This window comes from Puma concolor, chromosome B1 (genome assembly GCF_028749965.1).
Source record: "Puma concolor isolate L17-30 chromosome B1, mPumCon1.1.hap2, whole genome shotgun sequence".
Taxonomy (NCBI): Eukaryota; Metazoa; Chordata; class Mammalia; order Carnivora; family Felidae; genus Puma; species Puma concolor.
The window spans coordinates 13,135,077-13,157,640 of NC_141670.1; the positions used below are offsets into that span (position 1 = coordinate 13,135,077).

General features: G+C 38.2%; 1 protein-coding gene and 1 long non-coding RNA gene across 15 annotated transcripts in view; one reads left to right on the top strand and one right to left on the bottom strand.

Annotated features, from left to right (window-relative positions):
• The window catches only part of TENM3 (teneurin transmembrane protein 3), a 1,294,211-nt gene that overhangs the window by 289,772 nt on the left and 981,875 nt on the right, over window positions 1–22,564 (top strand). For all 14 annotated transcript variants that reach the window (XM_086703136.1, XM_086703140.1, XM_086703142.1 and 11 more), the window contains exon 2: window positions 10,963–11,125. The gene's annotated coding sequence lies outside the window, so the exon portion shown is untranslated. The remainder of the gene's footprint in view (window positions 1–10,962; window positions 11,126–22,564) is intronic.
• LOC147581464 (uncharacterized) lies at window positions 206–9,891 on the bottom strand. The gene is made up of 2 exons (XR_015249674.1): window positions 9,805–9,891; window positions 206–377 (listed from the first exon to the last, which is right to left on the bottom strand). It is a non-coding gene; the product is annotated as an uncharacterized LOC147581464 (long non-coding RNA).

The window sequence follows — 22,564 nt, forward strand, 5'->3', positions numbered from 1 at the left end:
ATGAGAATTTGTTTATTCACTGTTATAATCAACATATACTTAAGTTGCTTCAAGTACATGCAAAACACTGAATTCTACAGTGATATGGATTGGGTATATATTCTTCATTGAGGAACCTTGCCTTTTCATAGAAAACAAAGTTTACATACATGTAATTGCAATAAATGCAGGAAAGTCCCTGAGCACAGATACAATTGTGTGGACGTTCAGAAAAAGGAAAATTTATTAACCTAGTTGGAAAAGTAAAAATAGCATCTCTGGAGGAGGTGGCCTCAACAGGTAGTCAGGAGCCATCGACATTATCTGAACGACGAGTGGAGAGTGACATGATTTACCTGTGCTTCTCACGGTGCCTTTAGGATCTCAGCCATCCTCTCCTTCCTGCAAAGAACAAATGCAAGAATATAGCTGAAGAGAAGCTTCTGTTAATGGAGGCAGTCTAAAAAATGGAAGTCCATAATGTACTCTTCAGAGGACTGTGAAAATGCCATCGGGGGGTGGTTTTTACTAGCTTTATGTTATAAAGGAAACTTTTGTGACCATATCACTAACCGATATAGTAGGGTGAAGTTTACGTTAAATTAGAAAGGAACCTCCTAGGCACCACATCGTAAGTAATATAAGATGTATTCTTCTTTCATGCGGCGGTCAGCTGGTCTAGGCTGGCAGGGTGCCTGTTCTCCACTGGGTCATTCAGGAAGCATGTGCCTCCATGTTGTTGATGCGCAAGCCCACAGGGGCGTTATTTTCGTTCTTGGAGCTAGTGCAGGGTCCTTGCTATGTCCGTCTTCCAGCCAGTGACAAGAGTGGAAAAGCCAATGTCCAGAGAAAGGTGACTGTTCACATTCCATTAACCTGATTTTAAATACATGGCCACACTACCTTCGAGAGGCTGGAACGTTGTTTTCTGGACAGTCATGTCCCCAGGAAGAAGGGGGAAATCGAATGGGAAGTAGTTGGAAAACAAGCAGTCTGCCACAGGTTTTTGTTGCTTTCTTTTGTTTTTATAATGTCTCAGGATTTGTAGAAAATTGACTTGTTACACAGTTTTTATGCCTTCATAATATAATATAATCGAAATCTTATGAACAATACAGCAGGCCACATTCTGTAATTACATGGTAATTATGAACAGGCTTCTAGTGTAACTTGTACATGTGGCTAATGCAACTTCCAAAATTAAGCTGTGAGATCGAAGCTATTCAGACAGCGAAGTAAAAATGTGACTCATGCTCTTTTTATATGTTTAACAAAATAAGATCTCTGATACTTTTTTTAATTTTATTTAAATACAAGCTAGTTACGATATAGTGTAATAATGGTTTCAGGAGTAGAATTTAGTGATTTATCACTTATATATAACACCCAGTGCTCATCCCAACAACTGCCCTCCTTTATGCCCATCACCCATTTAACCCATCCCCCCAACCACCTCCCTTCCAACAACCCCCAGTTTGTTCTCTGTATTTAAGAGTCTTTTATGGTTTGTCTCCTTAGTTTTCCTTCTCTTCCTGTATGTTCATCTATTTCGTTTCTTAAATTCCACATATGAGTGAACTCACTTGATGTTTATCTTTCTCTGAGTTATTTCGCTTAGCCTGATACACTCTAGTTGCATCCACTTTGTTGCAAATGGTAAAATTTTATTCTTTCCAATCACTGAGTAATATTCCATTGTGTGTATATACCACATCTTCTTTATCCATTCGTCAGTCGATGGACATTTGGGCTCTTTCCACACTTTGGCTATTGTTGAAAGCGCTACTGTAAACATTGGGGTGCATGTGCCCCTTCGATACCAAAAGCATTTTGGTATCCTTTGGGTAAATAAATACCTAGTTGTGCAAGATCTGTGATACTTGCATTTTTTTGACTGTTCCCAAACAACAGTTTTCAGTGTGCAAAATGGAAATTTCTGAAGATTGGCATAAGGATTATAAAAAATCTGTTCTAGTTTATCGGTTGTAGATGACCCAGATAAAAGCATGAACTTCATGCATGCTATGATTATTTAAGATGTTTTTTTTTTTTAATTTTTTAATGTTTATTTTTGAGAGAGAGAGAGAGAAACAGAGTGAGAGCAGGGGAGGGACAGAGAGAGAAGGAGACAAAGAATGCAAAGCAGACTCCAGGCTCCAAGCTGTCAGCACAGAGCTCGACACAGGGCTCAAACTCACGGACTGCGCCATCATGACCTGAGCCGAAGTCGGACGCTTAACCGACTGAGCCATCCAGGCGCCCCCGTGTTCTGATTACTTAAATTACTTCTGTGCAAATGATCTGAGAGAAAACTTAGAATCCACGGAGTCTTTAACTCAGATTGTATCCATTTTGTGATAAGGACATAAAACCATATCAGATATGTTAAAAAAAGAAAACCTGTTAAGTGTCAGACTTTGGCTCACATCGTGATCTCACAGCTCGTGAGTTCAAGCCCCACGTCAGGCTCTGTGCTGACAGCTCAGAGCCTGGAGCCAGCTTCCGATTCTGTGTCTCCCTCTTTCTCTGCCCCTCTCCCACTTACACTCTGTCCCTGTCTCTCTCTCTCTGTCTCTTTCTCAAAAATAAATAAACATTCATTTTTTTTAAAGTTCTCTATTCTTTCATGAAATGGACAAATATTCTATTTATAGGAATCTCTGCTAAGTTTTAATGTTAATGAAGATTCCTTTTAGTAAGTAAGTCATTATTAAAAGTATTATTTCAATATTGTTTAATAAGGGTGTATTTTCTAAAGTTCAGTTCAATGTAACAAGTATTTATTGAATACCTACCCTGTGCGAGATACTGTGTGGTTTTAACATGTTGAACTAGGATGATGTCAGTCACGTGGGCTTGATTTTTCCGAGGGTGGTTGATGAAAAGAACTGAATGTCCAGTTCTCTTTACTGGGCAGACGTATATAAAATAAAGTAAAATTATCACAGTCCACTGTACTATATATCAACAAAGTAAAGAGACAAATGAGCATTATTATCAATAAACTTTGCACTGAGCAAGATTGTTCTGGTGATCTAACCTCCCTGGGCACCAGAGTCAGTTCTGTGACTTAAGGGAGTATCTAAGATGAATGGGATATGGCCAGACTGTATTTTATTTATATATCAATCTCTAACTTACATAAAAACCTCAAAGGCAGAAGGAATCTAAAATTAAATGGGAAAGGAAGAAGAATATGAGTCCAAGAAAAAAAAAATTCTCTGCATATCTTTTACTTATCAGACACAAAATTAGCTGTCAGATTTCCCTACTTCCTCTTCCAATTTGCTTTAATTACAGCCTGAGGCAGGAAACCTAACAGCAATAGCAATGGACTGAGAGTTGATTGGATGGGTGGGTGCTGGGAGAAGGGGCTAGAAGAGTAGATGAGATATAGGGAGGAAAAGAAGCACACCCAGCCACCTTGGCAAGAAATGACCTTGAACTTGGAAATTACCCCCCCCACACACACACACACAGAGTAAGAGCACACCAAAACAGGATTTTGAAGCCATGTAGTAAAAGGAAAGTTTCACCCGTGTCAACACATCTGACGGCATCCCTCTATTCACTTAATTTGGGTTATTTTGGTTTTATTTCCTATGACAGTTTCTTAAGTGCAGGAGTGTGCGAAGTCCTCATTTCTTTCTAAGATTCTAAACCAAAGAAAGAGGTGAAATAAAAGCATCATGATTCATAAAGTGCTAAGTAGCCATTGTTTTGAAAATCCACCTACCCCACATACTCTTTGCATAAATCAGGTGAACTGTAACTAGCACAGTTATTATATTTACACAGTTATCAATTGTGTTTCTCATTAAAAAAAAAAGCTTTGGGGCGCCTGGGTGGCTTGGTCAGTTGAGTGTCTGACTTCGGCTCAGGTCATGATCTCACAGTCCGTGAGTTCAAGCCCCGCATCAGGCTCTGTGCTGACAGCTCAGAGCCTGGAGCCTGTTTCAGATTCTGTGTCTCCCTCTCTCTCTCTGCCCCTCCCCTGTTCATGCTCTGTCTCTCTCTGTCTCAAAAATAAATAAACGTTAAAAAAAAAAAAATTAAAAAAAAAAAAAAAAAAAAAGCTTTCCATTTGATATTTGCATAACATGTGCATGGGCACTGTTGATATGTCAGTACCAATTAAGAGAAAATTGGAGAGCAAACCAAGAGAAGGGGCAAAAATAATGGAACGAGTCTGTGCCTCAGTGTGACAGGGACTTGGATTTTGAGGTGGGAGCAGGGTGGGGACAGCATGGGGGTGAAGTGAGCAGATACGTGTAGTGAAAACTTGACTAAAAAATAAAACAGAACCCATGGAGCATCTTAAGAACCACCAAATTACTTTCAATCCATTTGCAGACTATTGTATAGGTGTTAATTTATTTCCAGGAGATAATTTCTGTATATTAGAATTAAGAAGTCAGCTAAGACCCGTCGTTGCTTTATCAATTATTGATGGAGACGGATGTGAAGGAGGAGAATGGACACAAATTAGAATCGCCTAACTGTTCTGAGAGTACCCTAAAGTGTTGTGATTTTATATGGCCTGAAAATACAGAGGATGATTGGGGCTTGCATTTCTGTCCTTGGACCTCTGGAATGAAACTCATTATGCAAGCCGTTTCTTCCTGCTTCAGTTATTGCCATGGAGGGAAGGTAGAACTTTATTTTTGACTTCTAAAGACAGATAAATAGCTAAATATTGATAGATGGAAATCGATATAAAGGCATAATTAAGTCTAATTTTCTGAAGTCTATTTATGTTAAAATATGACCTCAGATGGAGTTATTTTACCGAGTCTTCTTTATAGTGAATTTACGTGTATCTTTGGAACCCTTGGAAAGTTTACGTATCTTTATAATAGGAGCTGTTGCTTCTCTCTGGAGACTAGCGTCATGTCTTCTGCCATCATTTTATCAAGAAAGGGTGACTGAATTCAGAGTCTCAAGAGAAGTCGCTAATTCATGCATGCTTGTATGGTTTTGTTTTTAGCTTTACATACACTTAAGCACTTTGAGGTCCATGGGTCAACATCAGTGCTGTCCCAGAGGGCCATTTCATTTTGTGGGCATCACGTGTAGTGATTGGGATGTTGTGACCAGGTATGAACTAGTTTGTAAAAGGCAGAAAGAGACTGAATCTCTGAATATCTTATGGGGCAGGGGGAGAAGTAAAGAGGAGGCTCCAGAACTGAGATCAAAACAATCATATCTTACTGTTTCAGGCACTTAGAATCTCCAAAATAGTTATGTTGTTGAATCTTTTCATCCCATTCTTTGTTTTTCGAAATCTTTTGGATTGTGCTTGAATAATTATTCAAGACTCCTTACCATGAAATTCTGGCATTATGCATTTAAAAAAATGTAGAATCTATTAAATACTAATATGCTGTGACTCAGATCTTTGAAAGAAAAAGTTCTTTGTTTGCGGCTTGGAACCTGCCATTCTATTTTATTATTGCAGAAGTTCCCAGCAGGCATATTCACCCAGATTTAATTATTAAGCCATAAACATATCTTTGAAAACTTCCTTTTATACTGAATGCCTAGAAGTAATTTAGAATTGCTTTTTCAATCATCTTATGTGGCAAATCAGACTTCAACACAAAGTATGTTTTCAAATGTTTTTGGAAAGTGAAAATCACCAAATTGATGATAGTATCAGGTTGCCAAGGCTCATAAAAAAGACAAATGAGGGGACTGGATAAATGTATCGAGGTCTTAGGGAATCGTTGCATCTATACATCTACTGAAAGGGAAGCTCAGTGAGGGCAAGGCCTTCATCTGTTTTGCTCATTACTTCATTCCTAGAACACTGCATAGTGCTGGGCACTTACATGGGGGCTAAATAAAAAATCATTATGTAAATACATGTGTGAAGGAACCGGTTAAGTCTCATTTACACCCCCCACATCATCACCACTTACACACATTTCTTAGACCAACAAAGGAAGATGTCAAAGATTTTTACTTGGCATTGAACACATACATGCAAACAGACAGACATATATGCATATCTATAGCCAATTACAGACTTATTGTTTGGATGATGTTGACTGCAGGAGATGACTTTTCAAAGCGATTCATATTTTATGTGAAAGTATAACTGGTTAAATATGACCCTCCGTCTCAAGATTTTCTAGCTCACTGGAAAAAAAATCTTGTTTGTTTTTCTCCTTGATTTGGGTTGAGAATATGAAAACAGTGGATAGAAACTGTTACTGTTGATAGTAGAAATGGACTATAGGATAACGAAAAAGTTCTTTTAAAAATATCCTGTGATATCCTGTGTATAGTTTCTATAGGGATTTTAAGGCAATGGCCTAATAACAGTGAAACTTTCTGTATACAAACAGCGAATCATTGTATTGTACACCTGATTCTAATATAATGTTGTATATCAATTGTATACCACAATGAAAGAGTGAAACTTTTCAAATGTCATGACGTTTATAAGCTTATTTGGAAATATTGAATATTTGGGGAATATTAAAAAGTTCTCCACTCTTCAATCTTCTTTAACATGAAATCATTTAAATTAATAAAAATGCAATTAATATGTGTGGGCATAGTGTATGTTACTATGCCTCTATATATGGAATCTACATGAACGCAGAAAGAAGAGAGTCTATGAAAAAACATACTGTTTAAGAATATACATAAACATGAAAAAAATATAAATGAATACGGATTTCCCTTACTGTTTTTTTTGCCAGTGTGGCTTCACCTGTGAAGCGTTTGAATAGTTTCACTAACCGCCAAGCTTGTTATTTTGAGGGACCGATCTTTCATTCCCAATTCACATCTGAATATGTTCTTAAGAGAGTACATTGATTACTGCTCCCCTTTATTATTAAACTTGTGGAAAAGTTACAAGGACACAATCTGGTACATGAAGCATTCAACACAAGTTCCTATTAGTCGACACCACTTACATAACCTAATGCCCAGGAAATTTTTGGAAGGGACTGTTTCCCCCTAACGATTTAGATGTCAAGAAAGTAACTAGAAACTAATCATTTTCCTAAGTCAGAATTGGGAAAAGGTTTAAAAAATATGAAGCTTACTACAATCCTGACATCAGTAGTGGACTAAATCATCATTTATTTATTATTCTGTCTTATAAACATATCAAAGCAGAAAACCTCTAGGCTCATGTACAATAAAATATTTCAGCATTAAAACTAAATAATAAAACGTCAAAGATAAAAGACTGATAACCCACTCAGACATCTCTCCTCTATGGCTTAGGGAAAAATCTATCTAAACAAGTAGATTTTGCAGAACACTAGCCCAGTCTTATTCTCCAAAGCCCCACAGTCTACAACTCTAGACTTGGTTTGTCCTTCCTTCACAATCCTCGGCTGAACTACTATCTGTAAAGTTTTTTATGTGGAATCTCGTTAATAGAAATATGAAAATCTCTGATAATGAGTTTCACAACTGATTTATGAAATAAACTCAGAATTGGTGTTTTCATCATTTAAAGGCTACTGGAAGTCCCCGTTTATAATTTAATGATATACATATTTTTGACCCCAATATTGTATTTTAATGTCCATATTTTTTCTCACTATATAATATAAAAAGGAATTTATATCACTTCTAATATCATTTCTCAAAAAGGGTAGAGGAGGTCAGACAATAGACCTGTTGTTTCACACTTAATCACCAGTGGTAAGACAACATAGAACTGGGTCATTTTATCGACAGCTTCATTATAGTTTGCCTTTGGATACGAGTCCCATGAGTATAAAAAATGTGGCAAATTAGTATATACTAGCTTGACGGATTTCACTGAATAAATTAGCTAAATGTTCAAAAGAATTTACTAGCCCACCTGGTAGAAAGTATTCTATGAGTAAATGTACTCTCAGTCTTTATTTTCTGGGCCACAGGTCTTCATGCGAAGGTATTCACTCAAATAATATTAACAAAACAATAATACCAACTCCAGTTATGCTCTTCTTAAATAGCAAATGAGGGGCGCCTGGGTGGCGCAAGTCGGTTAAGCGTCCGACTTCAGCCAGGTCACACTCTTGCGGTCCGTGAGTTCGAGCCCCGCGTCGGACTCTGGGCTGATGGCTCAGAGCCTGGAGCCTGTTTCCAATTCTGTGTCTCCCTCTCTCTCTGCCCCTCCCCCATTCATGCTCTGTCTCTCTCTGTCCCAAAAATAAATAAACGTTGAAAAAAAAAATTTTTAAATAGCAAATGAATTAAAATTTGAATGGCAACAGATTGAGCCTTTATGATGTCACTACAGGGGCTCACTTTTTTTTTTTTTAATCAACCCCCATTTCATCAAATTGGTACATATCAATGACCCCTGCCCGAATGCCAGGAACCTAGGGGAGTAGCCTCACAAAATCTTTGGAGAAAAGACAAGGCCAAGTACTTTCTTGTCCTGCAGCTGTCATGGTGGCTGCTAACAGAGGACAGATTAGAAGCAGGTAGTTGGTAACACAGGATCATTCGCTGAGGAGATGAGAGTCTTGGTCAATGACCTGGTGGAGACACAAACTCAGAATCTTTGAAAAATGATGTGATTTCGCATCATCAGGGTGGGGCAGAGGGTGAACCCCGGTCTCCATCAGCTGCCATTCTCCAAACATAGACCAAGGTTTCTTCTTTGCAATGCCATCACACCATTGCAACCAATAAGGGAACAGATCACAGAGCCTCGTACGGGTACATTGTTCCAGCTACAATGTGAGCTGGGCTTCACAAAAGGTGCCATTAAGTTGAGAAAATATCTTAAATCAAAACATTGGAGTTTCATTTAGGAAAGGGCTGCCTTCTACTCCAGTATCATAAAGTTGGGTTCTTGTGAAGCTGCAAATTAAGTAGTGAGAAAATTCATATTTTTGGCTAAAAACATAAAAATTGACCACCTGCTCTGAAGCCTGTTTCCTCCTCCATGCTCTTAAGAAACACGGCCCATAGGAACGGACGGGGAATGTATAACAGAGTGGCCATGGTCACTGCTAAAAGTGTTGCCTTCAGTTCACAAAACTACTTGTACCTAATTTCGGGGGAGGTGGGGAATGAAAAAAGCTGACACCCCATGGGAAAACACATCCTGACGTATCTCTTCTTTGAAAACAATTGTACTAAATATTCTTTAATTTTAACATGTTCTGCCCTGAGTCTGTTATAAAGATAATTTAAACATTGCTTAGAAAACAAAGAGATTCCTGAGGTATACAAATTGGTCACAATCATAAAACACAATCGTAAAACATAAATAACTATGTATCTTAATATTATCATGTAGACATCCTTGAGTATAGTAAAGAGGTAATTTGGCTTTGTAATCTACCCTGGCTTAAATGCAAATAAAAAGATGCATTGAAGGACACAAAAATGGTACTCAAAGACAGGATATTGTATTACATAAATTTTTCAGGCACACAAGATTGGTGTAACCAGCACAATTGCCAAGTTGTATCTGGGGAGTACTACTCTATGTATTGTGCAATAAACATTATGCAGCACAATAAACGAGGCAAAATAGCTGGGAAAATATGTGAGGGGAAAGAGTCGAGAAAGGATTATAAAATATCTTTATGAACATTAACATAAATGATGAGTTACAGTTTTCCAGCTTTGTTCTTTTGACAAATTGTCTACATAGGAATGTTTGCCTCCTACACTACCATTTAGAAACACACTGCACAAACCACATACCTATAAAACCTATAGTTTCTTCTGTCAGGTTTGGAGCTGTTATTCAGTACGCATCGAGTATGCTAGTTAGGTGGGAAATTGATAACATATACGGTAACTGGATTTCCCAAACACCCTCCCTTAGAAAACCAAAATGAAATATACTAGTCATGAGAAACATTGGAGCACGCGTTGTGTTAATGTGGAGCCGGTGAGCTCAGCTTCCCTTGTGTCCTGAGTCATCCGCCCAGGGTGCCGGTCATCCTGGTTAGAACCCCCCTTATAATTATTGCATCATTTATTTTGTGCCCCTTATGCTTGGCTTTATATTTCCCCATTGTCTGCAACCCTTCTGAAAGCAGAGAATTTGCATTCCTACCTTTTCTGGGACTGATATTTTGGAATGTTTGAGCTTGGGCGATGTATTCATTATATCTGTGACTTACGACGGTGTTTCTATTGTTCAGTATTGTTTTTCTGCCTTGTGTTCTCACTATTTGTTTTTTTTTTTTTTTCTTGATATTGGCAAACTCGTTTGGTTCTGTTCTCCCAAGCATGCATCCTGACCTCCCCACCTTAATTATGAAGAGGGAGGGGTGAATAGCTATTCGTAGATATATTTCCCTTCTAGATTCTGAACTGGCTTTTAAAATTTGTTTCCCTCCCTGAATTTATAAATATTTTAATCAATAATGTATCTATTATTTCCCACGTGAGCCCTAAGGAGTATGTTTGATGGCCTCACACAAGCCGTTCCGGGAGAACAGCCTCTCTCAAGCAGCTGACATCAGTGAGCCTTACTAGTTTTTTCCCCTCTCCAGTCCCTCTGTATTTTTAGGTTAGTGAGCAACGGCATGCTCGCTCCATCACCGAACCAATGAAATTGATGTGTTGTGCAAGTTCCCTCACTCTGTTTTGCTGAACTTGCATTGTATTGCCCACCGCATATTCAGTCCGAAGCCAGCCTGGAACAAAAAGCCAGCCAGCAGAGAAAAACATAGTCTGTCCTCAACAGCACCGGCTCCGCGTCAATAATTAGACAGGGGTCCGATAATTGCGTTGGCAATGAAACAACACAGTCAAAACTTTAGTTATTTCCACGAAGGGATTTCCAAGGGCCGAAACCAAGGTTTGAGATGGATGCCTCCCCCTCCCCGCTTTACTTACACCAGCACAGATGATTGAAAACGCGTGCCCTTTGTATTGTTTGGAATATCCCTTTCCAGTTGTTGCTTCGCATACCAACTAAAGAACTAAACTTGCTTTCATATATGACATACTTGCTTTTAAAAATCTAATTAAAACTTTCTTTTTGGTCCTTAGGTAGAGAGATGGCTCTGTTGAGATGAGCTCTTAATTAATGCACTGAGAGCTTAGGAGTCCCACCTCTCAACAGGAATGATTGACGTCCAAGGATACATAAATTACACTAATTGAGCTCCGTCTCTATACAGGCTTTCCACAGCCAACTCATCAGAGAAGCTAGGTGAGTAGACCAGCATAAAAAGTTATTTCAATATGTTCTATGCTTTCCCAAAGGGTGGAAGAGAAACTTTCCAGACTGTTGCACATTTATTATCACAGAAGGCAGTTCTTTTCTTCAGTTTTAAGAAGTAGGTTTGGTGTTGTAGGTTTTTTTTTTTAATTATAAAAATTAGCATTTTTAACGTAGCCATTTAAATTCAAATAACCACACTCTCTTTGCAATTTTCAAGCAGCAAAACTTGCAAGCCAATTACAGTATGCAAAAACCACTTGGCATCATTTGTTGATATTAAATTTTGTTGCATAGCAACCAATGCATATGTTATGGAGGGATTGTTTGAAATCAAACCCAACCTTAGTCCTTGAGTTTGGTTTTTCAGGAATGGACCTAACTGTAGGTACACCTAACCCCCAGCCTCACCGGGGAACATACTGAAATGTTTCTTTTATGTTTATTTCTTTCTGAGGCTCTCTGTTCCCCCATTTCTTTTATGCTACTATAGGTATTCTGAGGCTCTGACTTTCATGAAATCAAATAAAGCACTTGGTATAATCTAGAGTCTTATTAGTCTAAAATAAAATTCAGAAACAGAGCAACTTGATAAAAATGAAGACAATTATGCCATACTAAACTCCTTCATTTCTGCTCCAGAATTTTATTCACAGATTTTTAAAGCTGTCTCAACAGTTATGAAAAGCCCATCATTTCAATTATTTTCAAGGAAATATGAATAATATGGGAAATTTGGGATATTGAATTATTTACTTAAAATATGTCGTTAAAATATGATGTGTGATTCAGACAAAATATAAATAGGGACTGAGCTTCACTCAGTGTGCAGTTTTCAAAGGCAAGTGTAAAAGGATAAAGACCACAAGAAACTAGATTGAGACGTTATTAAGCATAAAGCAGATCCAGCAAAATGAGGAGAAGTGGGAAAGCAAACAGAACAAAAGGGAAAGAAAACCCAAACAATAGAAACACTGCAGTAGGTTTTGAAAATAATAAATAAAGTACCAAACCTAAACGCACCAAAAAATTAGCACTGGCCAAAGTAGAGACAATGCATGGTCAAAGGAAATCTGACAGATCGGAAAATATTTAGGGGAACCATATTGTCCTAGCACCAAAGCTCAAAAGGAGTTCTTTTAAGATTCTGGGTCTCCTAATACATTCAGGGGAACATGTTACCCCCACACTTTCTCTTTCCACTCCAGTGCTCTTTGCTGTGCCTACTGTTTCAAACTGTGAAAAATGTGGAGACCCACTTAAAAAGAAAATCATAAGATGGCTACATTTCTATCAAAATAGCTGTATTATTACCTGGGAGAAAACCTGAAGTGGAGAAAAATTGAGAGAGATCAGAAAATCCTGAGCTTATAATCTCGTAAAAAAAAAAATATAAAATGCTTTTAACATCAAGACTATCTCACTAAGACTGAAATGGAATAAAGATGGAACAGCTTCTTGACTGTAAGATCTTTTTATTATTTGGTGGCTAACAGCCCCCAAATATAATGTGTCAAGACCATTGCACAATAAGTAATATAACATTTTCTGCTTGAAAAAATTATGGAGGTATAGTGAACGTGAAACCTGTGGCTCAAAAAACCTGAGCATATATTTTGATTTTCTGTAATTATGTGTTTATGTCACATTATCTCATCATGTGATATGTGCTAAGCAAGTTACAGTACTTACAAGTAGTTTTCTATGAAGTTGTGCTTGGAATGACCTAAATCTATTCGTATCTCTTGAGAATTTATGTATTTAATAATCATGAAAAGGCAGTATCACTGTGCTTCATTAGTCTCATATCTGTAGAAATATTTATTAGTAGAAAAAGTAACCATATGTTCATCAGTTGGCAGATAGTTCTAGTTGAATTCACGTATATTTAATGCAGTTAACACAAAAACCCAACGTACTTTGATAATACTATGTTAACGATACGTTTGGATTTAAATTGGTAAAATGTGCCTGAATTAGTACCAAGGTGTTTTGTTTTGTTTTGTTTTGTTTTTTCCTCATATATGTTGGGTAATCAAAGTGCTGATGCCCGACAGAAAACCGTAAGTCATTACGAAATGGAGCACAGTCAGCACTGTGATGGGCCAGGACCACCCTGCCTGGAATGGAACCATTAATATAATAGCCTATCACTCAAGCTAATATGATCAGCGCTCACTCTCTTCTGTTGCCGAACACAAACTATCAGATGCAAGGTTCCAGTTGCTATATTGTATCACAATCATGCTATTATTATTTGATACATGAATGAACTTACCAAGAGGCATGTTGGTTACCATTTTCCTCGTCAAAATCCTCCAATATTCCACATCCAGAGAAAGGTGTTTATGGAAACCTCAGTAAACTCTTCTCTTGTCTTCAGAACAGAACACTTACATATACTTACTGCTTTCGTCATTTGACAGGTATCTTATACGCTTTCTTCATTCACAATGCATGTAATTCTTTAGATGTGGGACTATTCAGGTCGCCGGACAACTCATTATTCTACGAGTGTTTGGTCTCTGGTTAAATTTCTTGCTTGTAAGTTTAATAACAATTTTAAAGCTCGTGTGGACTTACTTAAAATAAAATCTGTTACTTTTTTAAGACAGTAGTATGAAGAAAAATACAACAAATAGCCTGTAAAGTCCTGTGATATCAGTGTCAATATCATTTCGGTTATAATTTTAAATAACAAAAACTAATGATAGAAAAAAACACAGACATTTATAAAAAGCCTCTTACCTCTAAAATAATTCCCAGTTACAGTTTCTTAATATTTCTTCCATAGAAATGCATATACCTTTAATTATCTGCATACCATTTGTGCATTCACTCAGCAAGTATTTACCCATGGATTTTTACGTACCAAGAACTAATTTTGGCGGGAAAGTTGTAACAGTAAGCAAAATAGATTAAAGAAAAAAAATCCTGGCTTTCATAGGTCATGCATTCTTGTGTGGAAAAACAGACTATAGATGGAATAAATAAGAGTGTGTGTGAGAGAGAGAGAGGAGAGAGAGACAGGGAGACAGAGACAGAGAAATAGAAGTACTATGAGGAAAAATAAAACAGGGAAGGATGCTTGAAAGTGCTTTTGTGAATAAGGAAAGTTTTATTGAGAAAGTGATATTTGAGCAAAGGGGTGAGAGAAGGCATCTGGAGGTAGCTGGGGAAAGAGTCCAGGTAGAAACAAGAGCAGGTGCATAGCTTTGGGAAAGGACACACCTACGAGAGGAAAATGGCACAAAGGGGTGAACAGCGGGAAAGCAGGAGTGTGGGTAGGAGAGGAACAGCACAGGAGAACCAGAGATGGATAGCTAGAGGCTACTGATCAATTTCCGCTTTTCATCTACGTAAGATGCGAAGCCTTTAAGGGATTGTTTTTTGTTCTCTGTGCTTATATGTGTGTTGTTATTTCTTTTTCTGGATGTGGAATATTGGAGGATTTTGGCAGGAAGATGACATGACCTGATGTGTGTTTTAAAACAACAGTCCCAGATGCTGTGCTGAGAATACATGGAAGAGGAGAAAGGGCGGAAGCAGGTGTACTAGTTAGGAGACTATTGCAATAATCCAGGCAAAGATAATGGTGTCTTGGACCAGGATGAGAGAGAAGGCAGTGGCGATATGTGGTTTCACATTATAAATATATTCTGGAGGTAATACAAAATTTTCAGATGGGTCGCCTATGAGATGAGAGATCAAGAAGAGCCAGAGATGACTCCAAAGGAGGATGGAGTTGTAGTTTATTAAGATGGGCAAGAGTAGCAGGAAAAATTTGGTAGAGTTCTGTTTTGGGCTCGTTTACCCTGAGATGCCTATTAAGTGTCCAATTGGAAATGCTAAGTAAACAGCATTAATATAAGAATCTGTCATTCAGGTCTTGGTTAGAAATAGGACTTTAGAAATTCCCAGAATAGGGGCGCCTGGGTGGCACAGCCGGTTAAGCGTCCGACTTCAGCCAGGTCACGATCTCGCGGTCCGTGAGTTCGAGCCCCGCGTCGGGCTCTGGGCTGACGGCTCGGAGCCTGGAGCCTGTTTCCGATTCTGTGTCTCCCTCTCTCTCTGCCCCTCGCCCGTTCATGCTCTGTCTCTCTCTGTCCCAAAAATAAATAAACGAAAAAAAAAATTTAAAAGAAAAAAAGAAATTGCCAGAATAAAGAAGGTGCTTAGGTAACCAGACTGGGTGAAACCACTAAGAGAGCAGTTGTGGGCAGAGCAGAAAGAGCACCAAAGGCTTAGACATGGGCACCCCTATGTGTAGAAGTCAAGATTGGGAGGCGTGGTCAGTGAAGGGGGAGGGAACCAGAAAAGGGTGGTTTCCTGAAAGCCAAGTGGGAGCCATTTGTAAAACGCTGTCCTCACGTCAAGGAACATGACGATTGGGTGGGATCAGCAATGTTGGATCATCGGTAGTGTGGTAGAAGAGAAAATCTATTTGAAGTTGGCTCAAGAAAATGAGAGGAGAAAAGTTGGAAGTAATCTGTCCAGAGCACTCTGAAGGATTTTTTTTTTTAAGTTTATTTATTTTGAGAGAGAAAGCAGGGAAGGAGCAGAGAGAGAGGCTCCACACTGAGAGTGCCAAGACACGAGGCTCAAATTCATGAACCGAGAGATCTTGACCTGAACCGAAACCAAGAGTTGGACACTTAACTGACTGAGCCACCCAGGTGCCCCAAAAGGAATTTTGCTATAAATAGAAACCAAAAATAAAAATTAGATGGTACCTATAGGCAGAAGTTTTTTAACCCAAAAACCGTAGTCTCATTTTGTCATATTAAAAAATACTGTTGCTTTTTAATTTTTTATTGAATTATTAATTTCATAGATACATTTGGAAAAAAAGCAATACCTTTGTGCTTTGTACTTCATGTGCATACTAGGTTTTATCATTTGGTCATTCTCTTCTGAGTCCTTCAGAAGAGTTTTAAGGTTTTCCTCTATAGACCCGACACATTCATTTATTTAAACATTGTTTTACAAGCGCAGGTACATATGCATCACCGTTTACTTGATCAATAATAGAACAGAGAAAAGAAGCTATGTATCCTCGGAGGCCTTCAAATTCATACATTAATTTGCTTCATAGACACTGCACTGTTACTTCAGTACCTAAACTACTAATTTATAACATACAATATTTTGCCCGTGTTTTCGCAAGTGGCAATTTGTACAGTCGCCAGAAAGTGAGTAAAGAAACAGATTTTTTTCATATTTTCAGAGGTAGGTGTACCTGAAATGAGCCTCGTGTGTACATAAAAAGAATAAGTTGTAAAAATAAAAGGTGCTAGGCTGGATAACCATCTATAATGTTAACAGTCCAATTGCTTGTCATGCAGAGGAAGGTTGTGCTTTAATTAAGCAATAAGACATGACAGGGTGTGAATCATGGAGTAATAATTCTTGTCTAGTGTATTGTTAGACAAGAGGCCAAGGGGCAGGTGTCCCTGCATACGCCGTGCATAAATTATTACACTGTAATTGAGATCTAGAACTCTATAGAATCATTCTAAATTATTTTTCAAATAATTTTGCAAAACAAGAAATATATTGAATTTATTAAATTCTGTGTTAGAGACCACTATAATGTGGTAAAGTTAAGAAGCTAGAGGAAAACATTTATTTCAGTGGGGGGAATATAACAAGACAATATAGTAAAGTCAGCCTCATAATTTGTTACCCTCCAAGCAATATTTTTACAGAGAAGATTTCTAGGAAAAGGATACGCTAATTGGACATTTACCCCTATGATTAGAAAACAAGTAACGGGAGCCAAGTTTTAAGAAATGTTAACAGGGGTCCTTTCTGGCTTTTCTTTGTCCTTTACAAAACGATGATAAGTAACACATAAGTCTAACATAAACGTTCCAGGAAAAAAAAATGCGTCTCCCTGAAAGAACTTGACAAGGGGTGGAGCAATTTTACAGAATTTTGGGTCCCTTTAAAATCAGTGTGATTTCGGGGCGCCTGGGTGGCGCAGTCGGTTAAGCGTCCGACTTCAGCCAGGTCACGATCTCACGGTCCGGGAGTTCGAGCCCCGCGTCGGGCTCTGGGCTGATGGCTCAGAGCCTGGAGCCTGTTTCCGATTCTGTGTCTCCCTCTCTCTCTGCCCCTCGCCCGTTCATGCTCTGTCTCTCTCTGTCCCAAAAATAAATAAAAAAAAGTTGAAAAAAAAATAAAAATAAAAATAAAAAAAATAAAATCAGTGTGATTTGTAATCCTCACGCTTCCCCCCTTAACATTCCATTTTGAAGGGCCTCTTTTGTCAAGACATTAAAACAGATCTCTTATCACAAGAAAACACATTGTTTGAAAAACTGCTTTAAAAAAAAAAAAAAAGAAAACTGATTTCTGCCCATTCAAAAGAAAAATGTTTGAGGGTGAGGATGTGATTGTAATAAAGAGAAAGTCTACTTGCTTTTCATCTGTAGAGCGCTCTGGGTAGCAGAGTTTCAAAAGACTACTCCTTTTATATTTTGTGCTCCTAATGCTAATATTGTCTACTTTTATGATGGTTGAGGGATTAACAAGTTCTGACTTCTTTTGTGACTATCGCAAGATGGATGTTATATATTACAACTTGGGACCATTAATTGTGTCTCAGGTTCTTTACATTAATACAGTTTATCAGCAAATCCGATCTCTTTCTGTAAGTGTGGTAACCAGAGATAGCTTCATAGATAGAAGATACAGAAAGTATTTTTGAAGAGTTCAAGAAACGTCCACCTGTCCAAAGTATATCCCTTAATATCTTACCACAGGACCATTAATACTTACTCCTCTGGATTAGTGTTTGTGTCTCAGCCCCTTATTACACTTAAACCTCTTCTAAGTTAATGATAGAGAATCCAGTTATCAGTCATTAATCCCATAATTTATCCATTTGATAAACTGGTAGATGATTTATCTATATTTGCTTCAGTCCATGACAGAAAGCAGAGAGGAAATGAGACACAAGAAAGGAATGTTTTAATAAATATGAGACAAGAAAATGTCCAGTGTGAAACGTCGGCAAGATATTGGTGGGACAGGCCCTTAGGTACTGGAAGGTGGCTTGGAAGCATATTTTTTACATGGTCAGGGATAGATATTCTATCCTAAGATATTCTAGGATGAATTCTTCAGGCAAAGATGGACCGTGTCTTATTTGGTGGCTAGTTTGTGTATTAAATAATTTAAAAGGTGGAAAAAGCCAAAGAAAATTTTACTTTCAGTACTTAACATTCTTACCCACTTTATAACTTATATTAGGTCCACAGATCTATCACAATAGTTAAATAAAACCATTTTTGCCCATTTTTGTTTGTTCCTGTTTTAACTGAATTAGGCAAGAGTGACTTTTCTTCTAAATGGCTTCAATTGATCCTTTTCTGAAAATATTTCTGAGTAGGACTTTACTTTTAAAATCTTGCCACGGGAGACCATGACTTTCAGTCTCTCTCCAAGGTTAGTTGGGTCAGTTTGGGGCAAATCGTATAACGGGTGGCTTTTAAAATGCATAATAGCCATTCACAGAACTATCTTTAGAGGACAATATTGGAAAATTATGCCATCAGCTTGCAACAAGGGTAAATGAAGAATACCTATGAATTTTTAGAAAAAGGTCATCAATTACCATGTTTTAATTTTTATACTGTCCTGTCATTGAGTTAGGCTATATCTACTGCTACATAGACTTAATTTTCTTAAGATATTCTAGGATGTAATAATTTGTGAATATAATCATCTCGCCACTTGGTTGTCATATGGGGCTCCAAGCTTATTCAAACACGTACCACATCTACATTTCACGTGGCCATACCACTCGGTAGGATGATCAAAACTGCTTCCTATAGGTTTGCATTTATTGGCATAAATTATTAGTACTTTCTGGGTCTCAACGTTAGGGTCTCTGCATCATTGTCTCACTAAAGTTTACAATAACATTGCAGGACTAGGTGTTCATTTAGAGACTGAGACGCAGGTTCATAGAGTTCCTCAGCAAGTAAGCAATGGACCCAGTGTTTTAACCCAAGACCGTGATTTGAAAGGCAAAATTATTTCCAGTGAACCATATTGTCTCCAGCTGAAGTTAGAGTCAGATTTTTTTTTCTAACTGGATTTAGCCGTTATTAACACCTTCTAAAGAAACAGAGAAATCCATTTTCCCAGTCAGCAAACCAGGGCTATTAAATTCCTTCCGGTAACTGTTTTAGGACCTTTCTCCTCGCATATTGTTCATACCTCCTTTCTGCTCCGGGACCCTAATACGTTTTCAGAAGTGCAGTGGCAGAAGTAAGTCATGAAGTTACAGGCATGCGTACTGACCTCATCACATCCAGAACCAACCGTCAGTTCAACAGAAAGGGCCCTGCGGCTACAGCCACAGACCAGAAGCATCCCTTCCCTTCACCCATGTTTAGCTTTAGTCCATTTGGATGAACTGGTGGCACACATTGTGCATGGGGGTGGGTGGGGTTTTCATTATTCCTGTCATAATCTTTTGGTGAAAAAAATAATACTGACGTGCACGTTAAGGACAGATACAAAAGAAGAGACAGAGGCCACATCAAAGCGTTTTTGCGTGCCCCTGAGCCCATCCCTTCCCATTAGGTATACCCACCTAATGTTTTTTGTAATTCATCAGCTTGACTCCTATCTTCCTTCCCAACATGACTTCCCTGCTTTTTGTTTCAATTTTCTTCACCAGAGTTGCTGTTTCCGAGGTCTTTGACTTACAAGCAGCAGCCTGGACTCATATTCCTAATTTTGTTCCTGTTATAGGCAGTTATTTATTTATTTATTTATTTATTTATTTATTTATTTATTTATTTATTTTAATATTGACAACCTCGGTCTGTCTCCATCTTTGATTCACTCCAACATAGGCACTCAGTGGATAGGACATGAGTCCTCATTTCTGACAAGGTCGCTCATCATATAAGTTGTCGAGTTCCTTGTTACTACATTTGGATTTAAAGTGGAATGTGTGTATCAGTCAAGACCAAAGTAGAGAAAGGAATGCTTATTATCTTGCACTACAATGGTATCGTCTTATCGTTTAGAATGAGAATTATTAATGACAAAGCCCAGCTTTATTCTCTCCAGCCCCTGCTGCATAGACAGCATGGAACAGAAAGCAAAGCTATGAAAAGCTAAAGTCAACAGTTGCTAGAAATTTCTATTTTTGGCTTCCAAAACAGAAAAAAAAAAATCATATCTTTTAAACTCATGGCAAAAAAAAATCATAACTTTTAAAATCATGGCATATAATATAACCAAGAAGAAAAAGTACCGAAAAAAATTAAGAAACTAAAAATAGCTCAGTGGCAGTTTAATAACTGACAAGGCTGATTCCATCAGCCGGAAAGAATTTAACACCTTTACCTGCCGCCAGTCACGTGATAGAGATTTAGAGTTCACGGCTGAAAGCTAACATCTGATATGGAAGTATGTGATCAGGATTCATCTGCAGATGCATTTCTCTGCTTAATAAGTGTTACACTATTTGTGTAAAGGAAGTAAAAACCCCCAAGTTGTCAAGTCTAAAAAAAAAAAAATAAGACACAAAGGACAGGAAAGCATGGAAATACTGGGGTACAAACAGCATTAGGACACCTGACGGTAATCAGATCTGCACCTGGTACTCAGCGAACTCTAGGTTCTTCACACAGAAATACTTTGAAAGAGAGGAGGTTGGTTGGAATCTTACATAATCAGCCACTGTCAAAGCATAAAAGAGAAAAATATCTCCCCCATGAAAGCGAGAACAGAGACAACCTATGCCACTGAATCCTTATCTCGTGGATTCCCCTCCCAGCTCTCCATAATTCAAAACAGGCAGGCAGCAGGCTGTACAGATGGAAATAGAACAGCCAGAGTCCACGTGGAGCATTACAGATCTGGCTAGTTGTCTAGTTAACAGTCAGCTATTTTTGGATAATACCCACAGTTGTTTTACCAAAGTGGAAAAAAAAAAAAAAAAAAAAAGATGGATTTATCCTGAGTTCAGTATATAAAAATATTTGTACAGGTTGGTGCTTGGGCCTGCGCCATTTTCCTCACGTTTAGACCGCTCGCTGATTACCCAAACTGACTTCCTTTGCATTCGACAGCAAGGAGACTCTGTTGAAATGATACGATGCCGCGGGCTGTATTAGTGGCCTGTGACAAAATTTTAGGTCCCAGAAGAAATGTTTTAGGCACTGATTTTTACGTGCGTGTGATTTTGTTTGTTTTTGACTTCAAAGAAGCAGATGGCAGAGAGGCTCTGAGACTTCCTGGCAAATCATCCTCACACAGGTACAAAGGAGGCACTATGTTAAGTATGTGTTCATCACGGTGCTGACCGGGATTCCTCAGCTAGCAGGCAACATTGGGGAACGTTCTGCAGTGAATGGAATTTGGGGGGTTAATGAGGCTTGATTCATTTATGTAGGGAAGCCGTGTGGGGAAAGAAAACAACCGTATATTGACAGGTACATTCCTCGTAAAACACTTTTTTACAGGTGAAGTTATACTGGCAGATATTAAGCTATCTTTCAAGCTATAAATCAGCTTGCTAATCACAAATCTTCAATCTAGATTGAAGAATTTTTTACAAGAACAACAATCACAATAGCATGTTTGACAAAAGCCACATTACAGTTATCTGTGCTAGTTTTAACAAAAAACCAAAAGATAACACTTTGTCATTTATTGATGCCTATTACTTACTGTATTGTGTAGTATATCTCTAGTGATTTGCATATGCATATGTGTGTATATATAATCACCACATGTATTACATATTATATATATAATTACACACACACATATACATAAAATCACACAATCTTGCTTTCTCAACTTGCTTATAATACAATAGATGAACTGGTGCAAAGTAACCTAGTTTTGTAAGAAACGTGCAAATAACATGCATTAAAAGTTCAAGAGGGAGAAAACATATTTGGGTGGAGAAATGAGAAAATTTCTTTTAAATTTTTTTTATGTTTCTTCATTTTTGAAAGACAGAGAGAGACAGAGCACAAGCAGGGGTGGTGCGGAGAGAGAGGGGGACACAGATTCCGGAGCAGGCTCCAGGCTCCGAGCTGTCAGCACAGAGCCCGACGTGGGGCTCGAACTCATGAACCATGAGATCATGACCTGAGCCGAAGCGGGACGCTCAACTGACTGAGCCACCCTGGCGCCCCGAGAAAATTTTTCATGGATTAACAAAAAAAAATTGTGAAATCTCCCTTCAAAAGATGGATAACGTTTCACGTGGTGAAGAAGGGAAGGGCGTTCTGACAGAAAATGTCATTAACAAAGGAATAACCATGGAAATTCACCAGACTTATTTAATAAGTAATGGCTAAACCAATCTGGGGGAACACGAGGATTGTGGCTGAGAGGTGGTTAGAGCAAAGCTGGAAAGGTAGGCAGGAGCAAGTCCCAGAGGGCTGT